Below are 14,825 nucleotides of genomic sequence, written 5' to 3' on the forward strand. Positions count from 1 at the left end.
TTTCTGCCATTTTTATGTTGCTTCATTCACAGAACCCTTTATTATTGAAGCAAACCTTACTGTCTTTCCAAATTAAAAAGAAGTGTAAGACAATGGGAGCTACACATAGAGCAGAACACATCTGAATATGTAGTTCCTTGGTCACACAAGCATGGAAGTGAAATATGACATATTCTCAGCAGTTGAAATTACCCTGAGGATTTATTCCTGTCTTAAACATTTTGGCTTGTTTTCCTCCAGAGGAATTAAGCAGAGAAAGAAATATAAGGCATCCAAATTGGAAAGAAGAAAGTTGTCCCTGTTTGCAGATGACATAATCTCATGTACAGAAAACCCTAAAGATGCCACCAAAAAGCCATTACAACTAATAAATAAATGTAGTAAAGTTGCAGGATACAAAACCAAATACAAAAATCAGTAATATTTCTATATGTGAATAGGGAACTACCTAAAAAAAGAAAACAATGCCATTTACAATAGCTACAAAAAGATTCCTAAAAATTAAACAAGAAAGAGAAAGATCTTTACATTGAAAACCATAAAACATTGATAAAAAATTGAAAAGAACACAAAAAAGGAAAGATATCTCATACTCATAGAATAATTCATATTGTTAAAATATTTATACCACCCAAAGCAATCTACAAATTTAATGCAATCCCTATCAAAATACCAATGATATTATTCACACAAATAGAAAATACAGTACCAAAATTCACATGGAACCACAAAACAATCTCAAGAAAAGAGCCCTAAAAGCCAAAACAATCTCAAGAAAACACCAACACAAAAACAAAGTTGGAGACATCACACTACATGACTTCGAAATTTACCAAAAAGCTATAGTAATATAAACAGCATAATATTAGCATAAAAACATACATAGACTAATGGAAGAGACTAGAGAACCCAGAAATAAACCCACCTATGCACAGCCAATTGATTTTTGACAAAAGTGCCAGGAAACAATTGGGGAAAAGACAATCTCTTCAATAAATGGTGCCAAAAAAATTGAATATTCACAATCAGAAGACTAAAACTGGACACCCAATCTTTCATTAAGTCAAAACGAATTAAAGATTTAAATGTAAGACCCAAAACTATGAAAATACTAGAAGAAAACATAATAAAAATGCTTCATGACATTGAAGTGGGCAAATATATTTTTGATAAGAACTCAATAGTACAGGCAAGAAAAACAAAAATAGAAAAATGGAATTACATCAAACTATAATGTTTCTGCACAGCAAATGAAACAATCAATAGAGTGAAGAGAAAATCTACAGAATGGGAGAAAATATTTGCAAACTCTATATATGACAAGAGGTTAATATTTAAAATTTATAAGGAACTCAAGTCAATAGCAAAAAAATAAAAAACCCAAAACCAAAAAACAAGTAATCTAACAGAAAAATGGGCAAAAGACCTTAATAGACATTTCTCAAAAGAAGATACCCAAATGACAAATAGGTATATGAAAAAAATGTGCAACATCACTAATAATTGGGGAAATGCAAATCAAAACTATATTGAGATATCACCTCACTCCAGTTAGAATGGCTATCATCAAAAAGGCAAAAGATCATAAGTGTTGGTCAGAATGTGGAATAAAGAGAATGCTTGCACTCTGTGGAAATGTAAATTAGTACAGCCACCATGAAAAACAGCATGGAGTTTCCTCAAAAAAATTAAAAATAGAATTACCACATGATCCAGCAATCACACTACTGGGTATATATCCAAAGGAAATGAAATCAGTATGTGAAAGAGATTTCTGTACTCCTTTGTTTATTGCAGCACTATTCACAATAGCCAAGATATGGAATAAACCTAAATGTCCATCAACTGATGAATGAATAAAGAAAATGGGGTATATATACCCACAATGGACTACCATTCAGACATAAAAAAGAATGAAATCCCATCACTCACAGCAATATGATGAGCCTGGAGGATTATGTTAAGTGAAATAAGCCAGAGACTGAAAGAAAAATAACACATTTTCACTCATGTGTAGAACCTAAAATGCTGATCTCGTAGAAGTAGTAAATAGAACAGTAGTTACCAGAGACTGGGGATGGTAGGGGGAAGAAGGAGAGAGGATGTTCAACAGGTATAAAGTTACAAATAGAAAGGAAAGATAGGTTCTGGTGTCCTATTGCACAGTAGAGTGACTATAGGCAACAATAAGATATTATATATCTTGAAATAGCTAGGAGAGAGCATTTTGTATGTTCCCACTACAAAGAAATGATAAATGTTTGAGGTGATGGGTATGCTAATTACCTTGATTACATAATGTGCACATGCATCCAGACATCACATTGTACTCCATAAATATGTACAATTAGTATGTTTTGAAAAAAATTAAAAGTATATATTATTTAAAAAATATTAAAAAAAGATATGGATCCTACGTCTATAAACTGTGGACAAATCTTTGTAAAATCTAGTAGGCAATCACTTTTTCTTGTTTACTACTGTGTGCTTGTAACTTAGAAATGTGCTTGGCACATTGTAGGTGCTCAGTAATAGCTACTGAATGAATGAATGACACAAGAGGTAGGACTATGTCATCTTCTAGGTCTAATTGTAATGGTTTCCTTAGCAGTTCTACTGTGTGCTATGATTGTATTAATCATACTTAATAGACAGGGAAATAGCTTCTCTTTTTAAACATTTTATTCTTTATTGTAAAATGAATAATAAAGCCTATACTATGGAATTTTTAAAGGAATAAATGCTTAACATGCATGTGAAAGAGTTATAAATTTCAAATCATAACACCACTATGAGTTATTATTAGGCTCCATTTTGCTTCATCATTCTACATTCCTAGCACTTGAAAACATTCGTGAAAGATGTTTCACTGAAAAAAGATTATAACTAGAGATGCCAGTGTAGAGAAAACAGATGCTCAGTGGAATAAAAATGCAAATACTGTGGTGATAAATGCATTCTGTTGTGATCAAATAAACGCATTTATTCACTAAGTAAATCTGTGGAAAAGTTTCCAATGCCAACACTGAAATGTATATACCTCAGCCAGACTGATATCAGAATAATCTAAAGACTGTTTTTTACTAGAATTTTACTACTAATTTTCTCAATAAGCATTCTCCATTAACAAAAACTAAGAAACAAACAATCTAAAGCCAGACTTCTTAATAGTGCTTATAAAGGGTCTCCCAGAAGTTAAACATTCTGCTTGTAACCCCATACTATTCCAATCTAGACTCTACACTTGAAGTGTGGGCTTAAGCTCTACTGTTTCAGTGAGGCCTTTCCTCATTCCCTCATGCTAGAAGCTATTGCCATTCCGAAAATGACTATAGCACTTGCTGACACAGCCCACTGCTTTTTAGAGGGACAAATCCATTTTTCTTAAATAATTAGTGTGCTTTCCCTGTGTTGCTTGAAGAACTGGCCTCTTTATTTGTTGCCCAGTTTCATTTCTTTAGCTGGACTGTATGCTTCAAAGGCAGAAGATATTGCTCATACGTTTCTGTTATCCCTCTGAAGTCATAACGGGGTTTTACATTGCAGCTGCCTAATAAGTACACGTTCATTTGAAAACTCAAAAGCACAGAATGTTAGAGCTAAAAGGGGTACTACAGTTGTTACCGTGTTTCGACGTTTCGAATTTAATGCTTTTGGGAAGGATATGTAGTCTTCAGCTCACCAGAATCCCCACCACTTTTATCTGACCCTGGCCACTGCCACATTTAGTTGGTCTCTGAGGCATTCGTAGCTGTCATTCTGGATAGACACCCATAAGAGACTGTGATCTAGAGGCCTTTAGTAAGTTGCCTGAAATGACACTGAGCAACCTTAATGACACTGCCAAGCCTAACCTGAAGGCCTTATTTTTATTTTATTTATTTTTCAGAGCTCTTTTCATCTCAATATATTGCCTTCTCAAGTGACTTAACCTAATTATTGTTTTTGTATGCCAGCCTCCTTCCTGCACCCAAATTCAGTTGTAATAAAAGTCAAAATCTACTTGTTCAAGACTAGAGATACTACAGGGATACTTAAGAATGCATAGTTAACACTGTAAATCAGAACATATTTACAGTTTATAATAGATATAATAGATATAGTTTGGTATGTTAACTTTGCAAAAACATGTTTGTGGTGATGCAGAACAATGAATCTGAACTTGTAAAATGTTTAGGTAAGCTAACAACAACAAAAACATTTTATCAGACTCTTAAAAATCATAACAAAATGAAGATCTTTCACTCACTCTGTGTAAAACATTTCCAGATCGTGCTTTAAAATAGTATCAAAGGCCCTATAACTGACAAGAAAAGACTCCCATTTCTTTACTTTGTCCTTTTATCTTTTCCAGATGCTTAAAAATAAAAACTTACATTTGCAGGATAGAGACACTATAATCAAAAGCATTTAACAAGCGAGTGAGAGAATGAGAGAGAAGGACACGCATACAAACACACACACACACACACACACACACAGATAGAGATTATAGGCTCATTTATGAAAAAATTAGAAAAGTTTTATATGAACTTTGGTGTCTATCCCACATCTAATACAAATCTTGCTAAGAATCTATTTTGTAGTTTAAGCAATGCTATTGTTTGTACAGTATGTTTTTGTACTCATACAATTATTTCCCAATAACATCATCATTCTTTATATAATTTCTTAATCAGTACAAGGTAATATTAGTTTGAAGAGATTAACTGAAAATTCAGAACGTGTTTCTTTGTCCACGGCAAATAGAGCATTTCTTAGATTTATTATTTAAAAATAATTTAGTTGGCCGGATGCAGTGGCTCACGCCTGTAATCCCAACATTTTATGAGGCCAAGGCGGGCAGATCACGAGGTCAGGAGATCCAGACCATCCTGGCTAAGACGGTGAAACCCTGTCTCTACTAAAAATACAAAAAAATTAGCCGGGCGTGGTGGCGGGCGTCTAATATATATCCTCGCTACTCGGGAGGCTGAGACAGGAGAACGGCGTGAACCCAGGAGGCGGAGCTTGCAGTGAGCCGAGATTGCGCCACTGCACTCCAGCCTGGGGAACAGAGCGACACTCTGTGTCAAAATAAATAAATAAATAAATAAATAATAATAATAATTTAGTTGATACACATAAAAAGACCGAAAATTTGACTTCTAGCCCTTTATTTAGGTAACAGATGCAGTCTTTATCTGTTCACTACCATGTTATTGTGCAGACAAAAGATAAATAAGTTCTCATGTGAATGTCACAGTTAATGTGTTTATAAAAAATAAAACTATGGGAGTAAATGTTCTTAAATGGAAAAAATGTATATAAACTGAAAAAAATTTTGAAGAAAAAACATGTTTGTGGGCTAAAAAGAATAGAAGTGGAACTGCTTTAGAGCTCTTTATTTTCAGCAGAAAATCAGCCAATGGGAGAAAAAGTTGCAAGTAACACAATCCTGAAGAACTCTTAACACCTTAAGGAAGTCAGAAGGAAACCAGACAAACCACAAAGTAAAAGATACATAGCAAAGGAAGAGAGGCGCTAAAGCAGGCAGGTGAAATTGCTCTGCACAAAACCTTAGAAACAGTGAGCATTATGAAAATGGGCTACTTAGTTTTTTTCTATGCAAGCATCTTGATTGAGGCAATCTTTGCTCTTGAACAGAGAGCTTGTATTTTCCCACATTTGTACAAAATAGCAGCCCACTTACTTTGTACTCATAATCCTGCTGTATCTCTTTGAATAGCAGTTATTACTACCTGATATGTATTTGTTTGTATATAGTCTAAATTTCTCCACTGGAGTATAATGTCTCTAAGGCCATGGTTTGTGTTGCAACCCTTGTGCCTAGAACAATATCTGACACATGGAGGTGCCAAAAAGTATTTGTTGAATGTGCATTTAGGTACTGCATTTAGATACTCTTCATTTTTTTGGTTATACTTTTAATAATAATCTCACTGTATAATGATTGATTTGTTATTGAAAGATAGACACAATGTATATTCTGGTTTGAATGTATCCCCCAAATTTCATGTGTTGGAAACTTAATTCCCAATGTGGCGGTATTAAAAAGTGGGGCCTTTACTTATACACCATGGAATACTATACAGCCATAAAAAAGAATGAGTTCATGTCCTTTGCAGGGACATCGATGAAGCTGGAAACAATAATCCTCAGCAAACTAACACAGGAAGAGAAAACCAAACACCACATGTTCTCACTCATAAGTGAGAGTTGAACAATGAGAGCACATGGATACAGGCAGGGGAACAGCACACACTGGGGCCTGTTGGGGTGTGGGGGGGTAAGGGGAGGGAGAGCATTAGGACAAATACCTAATGCATGTGGGGCTTAAAACCTAGATGACTGGTTGACAGGTGCAGCAAACCACCATGGCACATGTATACCTATGTAATAAACCTGCACATTCAGCACATGTATCCTAGAACTTAAAGTAAAATAAATTTATATATATAAAAATTTATAAAATAAAAAAAATATATAAAATATATTATATTAGATATATTATATTATTATATATATTTTTTAGGTGCCTACAATATTTAAGGCACTGAAATAGACATGTTAACATATTGTGAAGATTAAATATATATGTCAAGAAAAGTGGAGCCGTTAAGAGAAGATTGAATTACGAGGGTTCTGCCTTCATGAATGAATTAATCCATTCATGAAGTAATGGATCAATGGGTTATCATTGGAGTGGAACTGGTGGCTTTATAAGAAGAGGAGGAGAAACTTGAGCAAGCACGCACACACTCAGTCCCCTTGTCATATGATGCCCTGTACTATCTTGGGACTTTGTAGAGTCCCCACCAGCAAGAAGGCTCTCATCAGATGCAGTCCCTCGACATTACAAGTTTCAGCTTCCATAGCTGTAAAAAAAAAATTCCTTTTAAAGTAAATTACCCAGTTTTAGACATTCTGTGATAAGCAATAGAAAATGGACTAATATAATATATAATTATATATGGTATTTAGTTTCGAAAGGCAGAAATGCATACCCACACATTTGATCAAAAAAATCATTCTGAGCTTTGGGCTCACCTGAGTCCCTCCTGGAGACCTGAAACTAAACTGACGATTGTAACTGTGAAGCCCTCAACTGCTCTGAAAGGATAATTGGGCACTTGATCTATTTAGTTTAATTGTATGTAAAGTGAATTTAAATCTTTGAACTACAAGAGAAAATATACAATTTTTTAAACTGGCAGGAGGATCAAAATTATGAGTGTTGGATATATGAGACAATTCAGCAAACAAAATCACTAGCTTAGCACTGAGTGATAAGGATTCTTAAAATGCATAGGCGTGTATGTATTTGTGAGTTGGGTGCACAGATACACACAGAAACTGAGGAATGTGATTTCCTGAAACTCTCTTAAGAGGAGGTATCTTTTGCAGATATCTTTAACACATTTCAAACAAATCTCAGTTGTTGCAATGGTGTAGAATCCTAAATCTGGAAGGGACTTAAATTATTATCTGATCCAGTACTTTTCTCTTTTTTTTCCTTATTTTCCTGGACATTTTAGCTTAGGAAAAAAAAAAAATCTAACAGGAAACAAAATCCAAAGAAATAGAAGTGGACTGAGAGCCCCAGACATTTATCCAATCAGCATCTTCTATTCTCTACCACTTCCAGAGGTACCTATAACCTCATATACCTTCAGTGCCATCTTCTCTACCATTTTGAGTTTGATCTTTGCTTGACCACCTTAGGTTGCCCTATTCAGACACATCAAATCATTTAGAAATTCTACCTTAATTTGAATTGGATCTTCTGTGATTTTCCAATTAGATAATTACATCATTCTGGAAGAAGCCAAAGCCAGAGTCTGGCAGACCATATCTAAAGACTTTCTTCCAAACTGAGATTACTAATTAGTTAACATTTTAAAACTTTCATTGTTCAATCAGTTATGAATCCAACTAATTCTGCTATTACCAGCCACAATCCCGTCATGTTCAGATAAATGAGTGATAAATGTTTTCAAGTTGAAACCAAGATATGCTACAATTATCTTTCTGTTATTACAACTTTTGTAATCTTAGAAACAAAACAAAAACAAAAGATGCTAGTCATGTCTGTGAGTTCATTGCTGCCTCATACCAAGTACATTTTCTTTACAGAATGAGTAAAAAAGTGTTCAGAACATCAACTGTAGAATTTTGCTCAGGATTCATGTCAACTACGCTGCCCTATTTTTCATGGAATTTTTGTGTATGCTATAAATGCTGCTTAATAACAGCAAAGCTTGAAATTAATTCCTATGTCTTTCTTTCTCTGAAGAATTCAAAACTCTAATGTACTTTTTCACCTGTTAGCATTTTCTTTCAGGGTGATATTTTATATTCACAAAATACAAGCTATTAGTTATGGGAAATTTCATTATAGTCTAGAGTTATAAAAGGTCTCTAAATTATCTTAAATGCTTAAGACAACTGTAAAGAGCAGTTTTCAGAACAAAATCAGAAACTATGAGCAGTCTCCGCAATATCAGGACAGTATCAGCAACAGTCTCAGATAATGACTACAGGCATGCACCATCACGCCTGGCTAATTTTTGTAGTTTTAGTACAGGTGGGATTTCACCATGTTGCCCAGGCTGGTCTCTAACTCCTGACCTCAAATGATCCACCCACCGCAGCCTCCCAAAGTGCTGGGATTACAGGCATGAGCCACCGTGCCTGGCCGAGGTATTCTTATTCACACACCATCACATTGAACAAATTTATTTTTAATTGAGTCATCTGGAAAATATAGTTGGAAAATAGTTATTTTTCACACACCCCCACAATTTATCTGTTATTTTAAAGTTCAGAATTTGATATGTTGGAGTTTTTTTTTTTTTTGACAGAGTCTCACTCTGTCACCAGGCTGGAGTGCAGTGGTGCAATCTCAGCTCACCGCAACCTCCACCTCCTGGGTTCAAGCGATTCTCCTGCCTCAGCCTTCCGAGTAGCTGGGACTACAGGCTCACTGCCACCATGCGCAGCTAATTTTTGTATTTGTAGTAAAGACGGGGTTGGTCTCGATCTCTTGACCTCATAATCCACCCACCTCAGCCTCTCAAGTGCTGGGATTACAGGTGTGAGCCACCGCGCTCGGCCGGAGTTTCTTGAAATAGAATAATTACAGACTGATGAAATTGGCTATGGGTATAACTTTTTCTGTGGAAAAGGCCAAAAGGACAAATGACATGATGGCTGAAAGTATAAACCAGCCTCCTAGTAAGCAGCTGTGATATTGCCATTTATTGGGACCACTTCATCACAGTCTATCTATCTGTCAGAGGTAACTGATTGAACATTTCTTTACTCCATAATTAATTATTAGATGCTGTGGGAAGAAAAGATTATGTTAGGCTTTGAGTGTTAGAAAATAAGAAAGCCTATAGTCCCTTTTCTCAAAGAGTCGCAGACTGAAAGGGTGAAATAAAGCATTTGATTTCATTTGGACACTCTTGAGATAGCAGAAAGCTAACCTTTTGTTCTGAGTTATCTCACTCTTTTTCATGGCCAGGATCTAGAGGCCTTTCATTTCCAGGGAATTCTGAAATACCAAGCCCTGAGTTTTGTGTGACATTCAAGCTTTGAATATCTTATGCGTGCTTATCAGAGTCAAGAGGTGCTTTTCATGGTATTTAGCCCAAATTTTTCTGTCTTTTTTCTTCTGCCTAAGATGAAGAATAGCCTTATTTGGTATGTCAGAGGTTTGACATTGCTCATTACACTTTTTCTTCCATTGTGTGGCCAATTACAAGCTTGCCTCAAGCCCAAAAATTGTAGGTGTCAGTTGTATTGAGAGCAGTTGCAGGGAAAATCGCATAATGTAGGAAAGCAGACAAGAGGGGCTGAGTGGCCAGAGCCCCAGCTTTATCTCTGTTCTATCACTTGCTGATTGGGTGGTTTGGGGAATAACACTTCAATTCTCTGAGACCCAGTGTCCTCATTTGTAAAATGAGGCATTTGGACCAGATCATTTCAAAGGTACCTTTAGGCACAAACATGGAACATTATTCGAGAAGCTAAAAATTAGAAAATTCGTTCTCACTTCATATCACACCTACTAGTATCACGAACAATAGGCAGAGAGAGAAGAATATTCCTTTTTAAATTAATAATAAGAATTGAATCTAAACAAATCTTTTGTTTCTTTCTTTACACAAAGAAATTTTCAATCATTCCATTATTTTCTTCATGCTGTGTTTTTCTTGACATCTGAATCTTTTCCAGGATTGACAAAACACTATCACACCTATTTCTGAAATAATTTGGTGAGTTTTTCAATTGTTTCCATTCCATCAGATGCCACGAGTAGAGTAATTTTCAAATTTGCAAAGGTAGAGAGATAAGTACAATATACAAAGTAACCTACCAAGGTAAGTGAAAGGCATAAATTGAAAAACCAAAGTAATAAACATTATAAACATAAAAGGTACACTGACCTAAATTAAAACAAGGTAGAACATTTTGTGGATTGGATTTCCATTAAACTCATTAACAACTTTCTTTAATTTTTGTTGGAGCAAAACATAGGTGTACTGCTAGGCTATTCTTATAGTACTACTCAAGTTATTAAAATATAATGAACGTTACAACAATTTTGGAAAAGGAGAAGTGAACAAACGCTTGTTTTTCTTAACCTCTTTAAGCTTCACTTGACTTCTCTGCAAGATAAAAATACTGCTACCTACTTCATAGCTTGTTAGAAGGATTGAATGTGATAATGCAAGTAAAGTCCTCTACTTGGTATGCATTAATGGCTTATAAGTTTTCTGAGCTCGTCTTGATACTTGTTGCTATATGTACTTTATTTCTTTTCATTCTACAAATGATATTTTGAGTAATATTTTGGAATTTTTTTTTTTTTGTACAGGAGAAAAAAATAGAATCAGAGAACTGAAGGTTTTTATTCAAGGTCACAAAATACAAGGTGGTTAAGGTTGGAATTATAATCGTCCTAAGGTCTACATGGCTTTTAGGCACTTGATTTTCTTGGGATCCAATCCAAATGTGTAAGCCTTAAAATGGGTGTTTTGGCCGGCCGCGGTGGCTCACGCCTGTAATCCCAGCACTTTGGGAGGCTGAGGCGGGCTGATCACCTAAGGTTGGGAGTTCAAGACCAGCCTGACCAACATGGAGAAACCCCATCTCTACAAAAATTTAAAATTCACTGGGCATGGCAGTGCATGCCTGTAATCCTAGCTACTTGGGAAGCTGAGGCAGGAGAATCACTTGAGCCTGGGAGGCAGAGGTTGCGGTGAGCCGAGATAGTGCCAATGCACTCCAGCCTGGGCAACAAAAGTTAAACTCTGTCTCAAAAAAAAAAAAAAAAAGTCTTGTTTTAAGTTCGTAGGAGAATATTGACTTGGTAAGTCTGCATGAAGAGATAATATTATTAGTTTTCATGTATAGAAAAGTAACTACAATTTATTGTGATTTTAAAAATTAACTGAGCCTTAAGTATCAAAATGAATGTTAGTTTTTAAAGTGATCTTTTTGGGAGGATGTCTTGAGTACTCTTTCCATTGTCCAGAGTATTTTGAGATTGCCAACTCAAATAGTGACACTAGTCAACTGGTTTGATTATTTGAGTCACATCTCTTATTTTATTTTTAAAGAAAATATTGTTATAACCAATTTGTTTATTTACTATATTAGCTTCTGGCTCTTTCCAAAGAATAAAATCATCCCCAAAAGGATCGATACTCTTTGATCTTAAATCTACTAAAAAGAATACAGGTAGGTTTGCAATATGTCTAGATCTATGGATCCTAATATTATTTTAAGTAATGACACACTTTGGAATACAGTCATGGTCACTTAATAAGAACTTGCTCTGAGAAATGTGTCATTAGGCAGTTTCATCACTGTGCAAACATCATACACTGTACTAACACAACCTATGTGGTATAATGCACTACACACCAAAGCTATATGGTATAGCCTGTTGCTCCTAGGTTACAGGCCTGTATAGCATGTTACTGTACTGAATGCTGTAGGCAATTGTAACACAGTAATAAGTGAGGCATATCTTGGAGACATTGTTGGTTCAGTCCAGACCACCACAGTAAAGCGAATAAAGCAAGTCACACAAATTTTTTGGTTTCCCAATGCATATAAGTTATGTTTAACCTATACGATAGTTTATTAGGTATGCAACAGCACTATGTCTAAAACAATAATAAATATGCATTAATTTAAAAATACTTCTTTGCAAAAAAATGCTAAGGAACATCGGAGCCCTCAGTAAGTCATAATCTTTTGGCTCACGGTCAGTCTTGCCTCGACTGAGATGGCTGTTGACTGATTAAGGTGGTGAAAAATTTCTCTGAGCATGAGATGTTGTTTGACAGCATTTTACCCACAGCAGAACTTCTTCAAAATTAGAGTCAATCCTCTCAAATCCTGCCACTACTTTGTCAACTAAATTTATATAGTAGTTTAAATTCTTGGGGGTCATTTCAACAACTTTTACAACATCTTCACCAGGACTAATTTCCATCTCAAGAAATAACTTTCTTGGCTCATCCGTAAGAAGCAACTTCTTATCCATTCAAGTTTTATCATGAGATTGCAGAGGTCTAATCACATCTTTAAGATCCACATTTAATTCTAGTTGTCTTGCTGTTTCCACCACATCTGCAGTTACTTTCTGCACTGAAGTCTTAAATCCCTGAAAGCTATCCATGAGAGTTGAAATCACATTTTTCTAAATTCCTGTTAATTTTAATATTTTTACCCCCTTCCATGAATCACAAGTATTCTTAATGGCATATAGAATGGTGAATCCTTTGCAGAAGGCTTTCAACTTACTTTTGCCAAGATATGGCAATGTAGCCTTATACATTTTTTTTTTTTCCTTCCTTCTCCTCCTTCCTTCCTTCCTTCTTCCTTCCTTCCTTCCTTCCTTCCTTCCTCTCCCCCTTCCCCTTCCCCTCCCCTTCCCCTTCCCCTTCTCCTTCTCCTTCCCTTCCCTTCGAGTCTTGCTCTGTTGCCCAGGTTGGAGTGCAGTGGCATGATCTTGGCTCACTGCAATCTCTGCTTCCCAGGTTCAGGCTATTCTCATGCCTCAGCCTCCCTCATAGCTGGGATTACAGGCATGTGCCATCATGCCCAACTAATTCTTGTATTTTTAGTAGAGATAGAGTTTCACCATGTTGCAATGCTATTCTCGAACTCCTGGCCTCAAGTGATTTTTCTGCCTTGGCCTCTGAAAGTGCTGGGATTACATGTGTGAGCCACCCCATCTGGCCACTAAATGTATTTCTTAAACCATAAGACTTAAAAGTCAAAATTACTCATTGATTCATAGGCTGCAGAATGGTTGCTATGCTATCAGACATCAAAACAGCACTTATATCCTTGTATATCTCCATAAGACCTCTTGGGAGACCAGGTGTATTGTTAATGAGCAGTAATATTTTTAAAGAAGTCTCAACAGTGGGCTTAAAATGTTCAGTAAACCATGCTATAAACAGATGTGCTGTCATCCAGGCTTTGATAATCAATTTACAGAGCACAAGCAGGATAGATGTAACATAATTCCTAAGGGCCCTAAAATTTTAAGAATGAAAACTGAGCATTGGCTTCCACTTAAAGTCACCAGCTACATTAGCCACTAGCCACTGACAAGACAGTCTGTCATTTGAAGCTTTTAAACTAGGTGTTTAGTGTAGACGCTCTCATCACTTACCTTAGCTAGATCTTCTGGATAACATGCTGCAGCTTCTACATCAGCACTTGATGCTTCCCCTTGCACTTTTATTTATACAGATGACTTCTTTTCTTAACCCTTATGAACCAACCTCTGTTAGCTTCTAACTTTTTTTCTGAAGCTTCTTCACCTCTGTCATCCTTTACAGAATTGAAGAGAGTTAGAGCCTTGCTCTGGATTAGGGTTTGGCTTAATGAAATATTGTAGCTGGTTTGATCTTCTATCCATATCAACAATAGGGCTGTTTTACTTTCTTATTATTCTTTTTTTTAATTAATTTATTTTACAAAAGTATGGAATGCTTCACGAATTTGCGTGTCATTGTTACCCAGGGACCATTCTAATCATCTGTATCGTTCCAGATTTTAGGATATGTGCTGTTGAAGCGAGCACACTTTCCTATTATTCTTTTGTTCACCGAAGTAGCACTTTTAATTTCTTTCAACAGCTTTTCCTTGCATTCACAACTTGGCTAACTGTATGGCAAAGAGGCTGAGCTTTCGGCCTGTCTTGGCCCTCGATATGCCTTCCTCACTAATCTTCATCATTTCTAGATTTTTATTTAGAGTGAGAGATGTGTGACTCTTCCTTTCCCTTGAACAATTAGAGGCAATTGTAGGGTTTTAATTGATCTAATTTCAAAATTATTGTGTCTTAGGGAATAGGGAGGCCCATGGAGAGGGAAAGAGATGTGGGAACAGCCAGTCAGTGGAGCAGTTGCAACACACACATTTATCAATTAAGTTTTTCATCTTATTTTATTTTTATCATGCATTATTATGGTTTTTTAAATTTATTTTTCTGTAAGTTATCATTTTATTTATTTATTTTTCCATAAGTTATTGGAATAGTGGTGGTATTTGGTTACATGAATAAATTCTTTAGTGATGATTTGTGAGATTTTGGTGCACCCATCACCCTAGCAGGTGTACATATACACTGCACCCTATTTGTAGCCTTTTATCCCTCGCCCTTCCCTCTTTTCTCTACAACTCCCCAAAGTCCATTGTATCATCCTTATGCCTTTGCGTCCTCATAGCTTAGCTCCCACATATCAGTGAGAACATATGATGTTTGCTTTTCCATTCCTGAGTTACTT

General features: G+C 35.8%; 1 non-coding gene across 1 annotated transcript; it reads right to left on the reverse strand.

The window, feature by feature from the left end:
- Positions 1-14,013: 14,013 nt before the first annotated feature.
- On the reverse strand, positions 14,014-14,119 carry LOC116481298 (U6 spliceosomal RNA). The gene has a single exon (XR_004251473.1). It is a non-coding gene; the product is annotated as a U6 spliceosomal RNA (small nuclear RNA).
- Positions 14,120-14,825: the final 706 nt, after the last annotated feature.

The sequence above is a fragment of the Hylobates moloch genome, unplaced genomic scaffold (assembly GCF_009828535.3).
Source record: "Hylobates moloch isolate HMO894 unplaced genomic scaffold, HMol_V3 SCAFFOLD_13, whole genome shotgun sequence".
In the NCBI taxonomy this organism is placed as follows: domain Eukaryota; kingdom Metazoa; phylum Chordata; class Mammalia; order Primates; family Hylobatidae; genus Hylobates; species Hylobates moloch.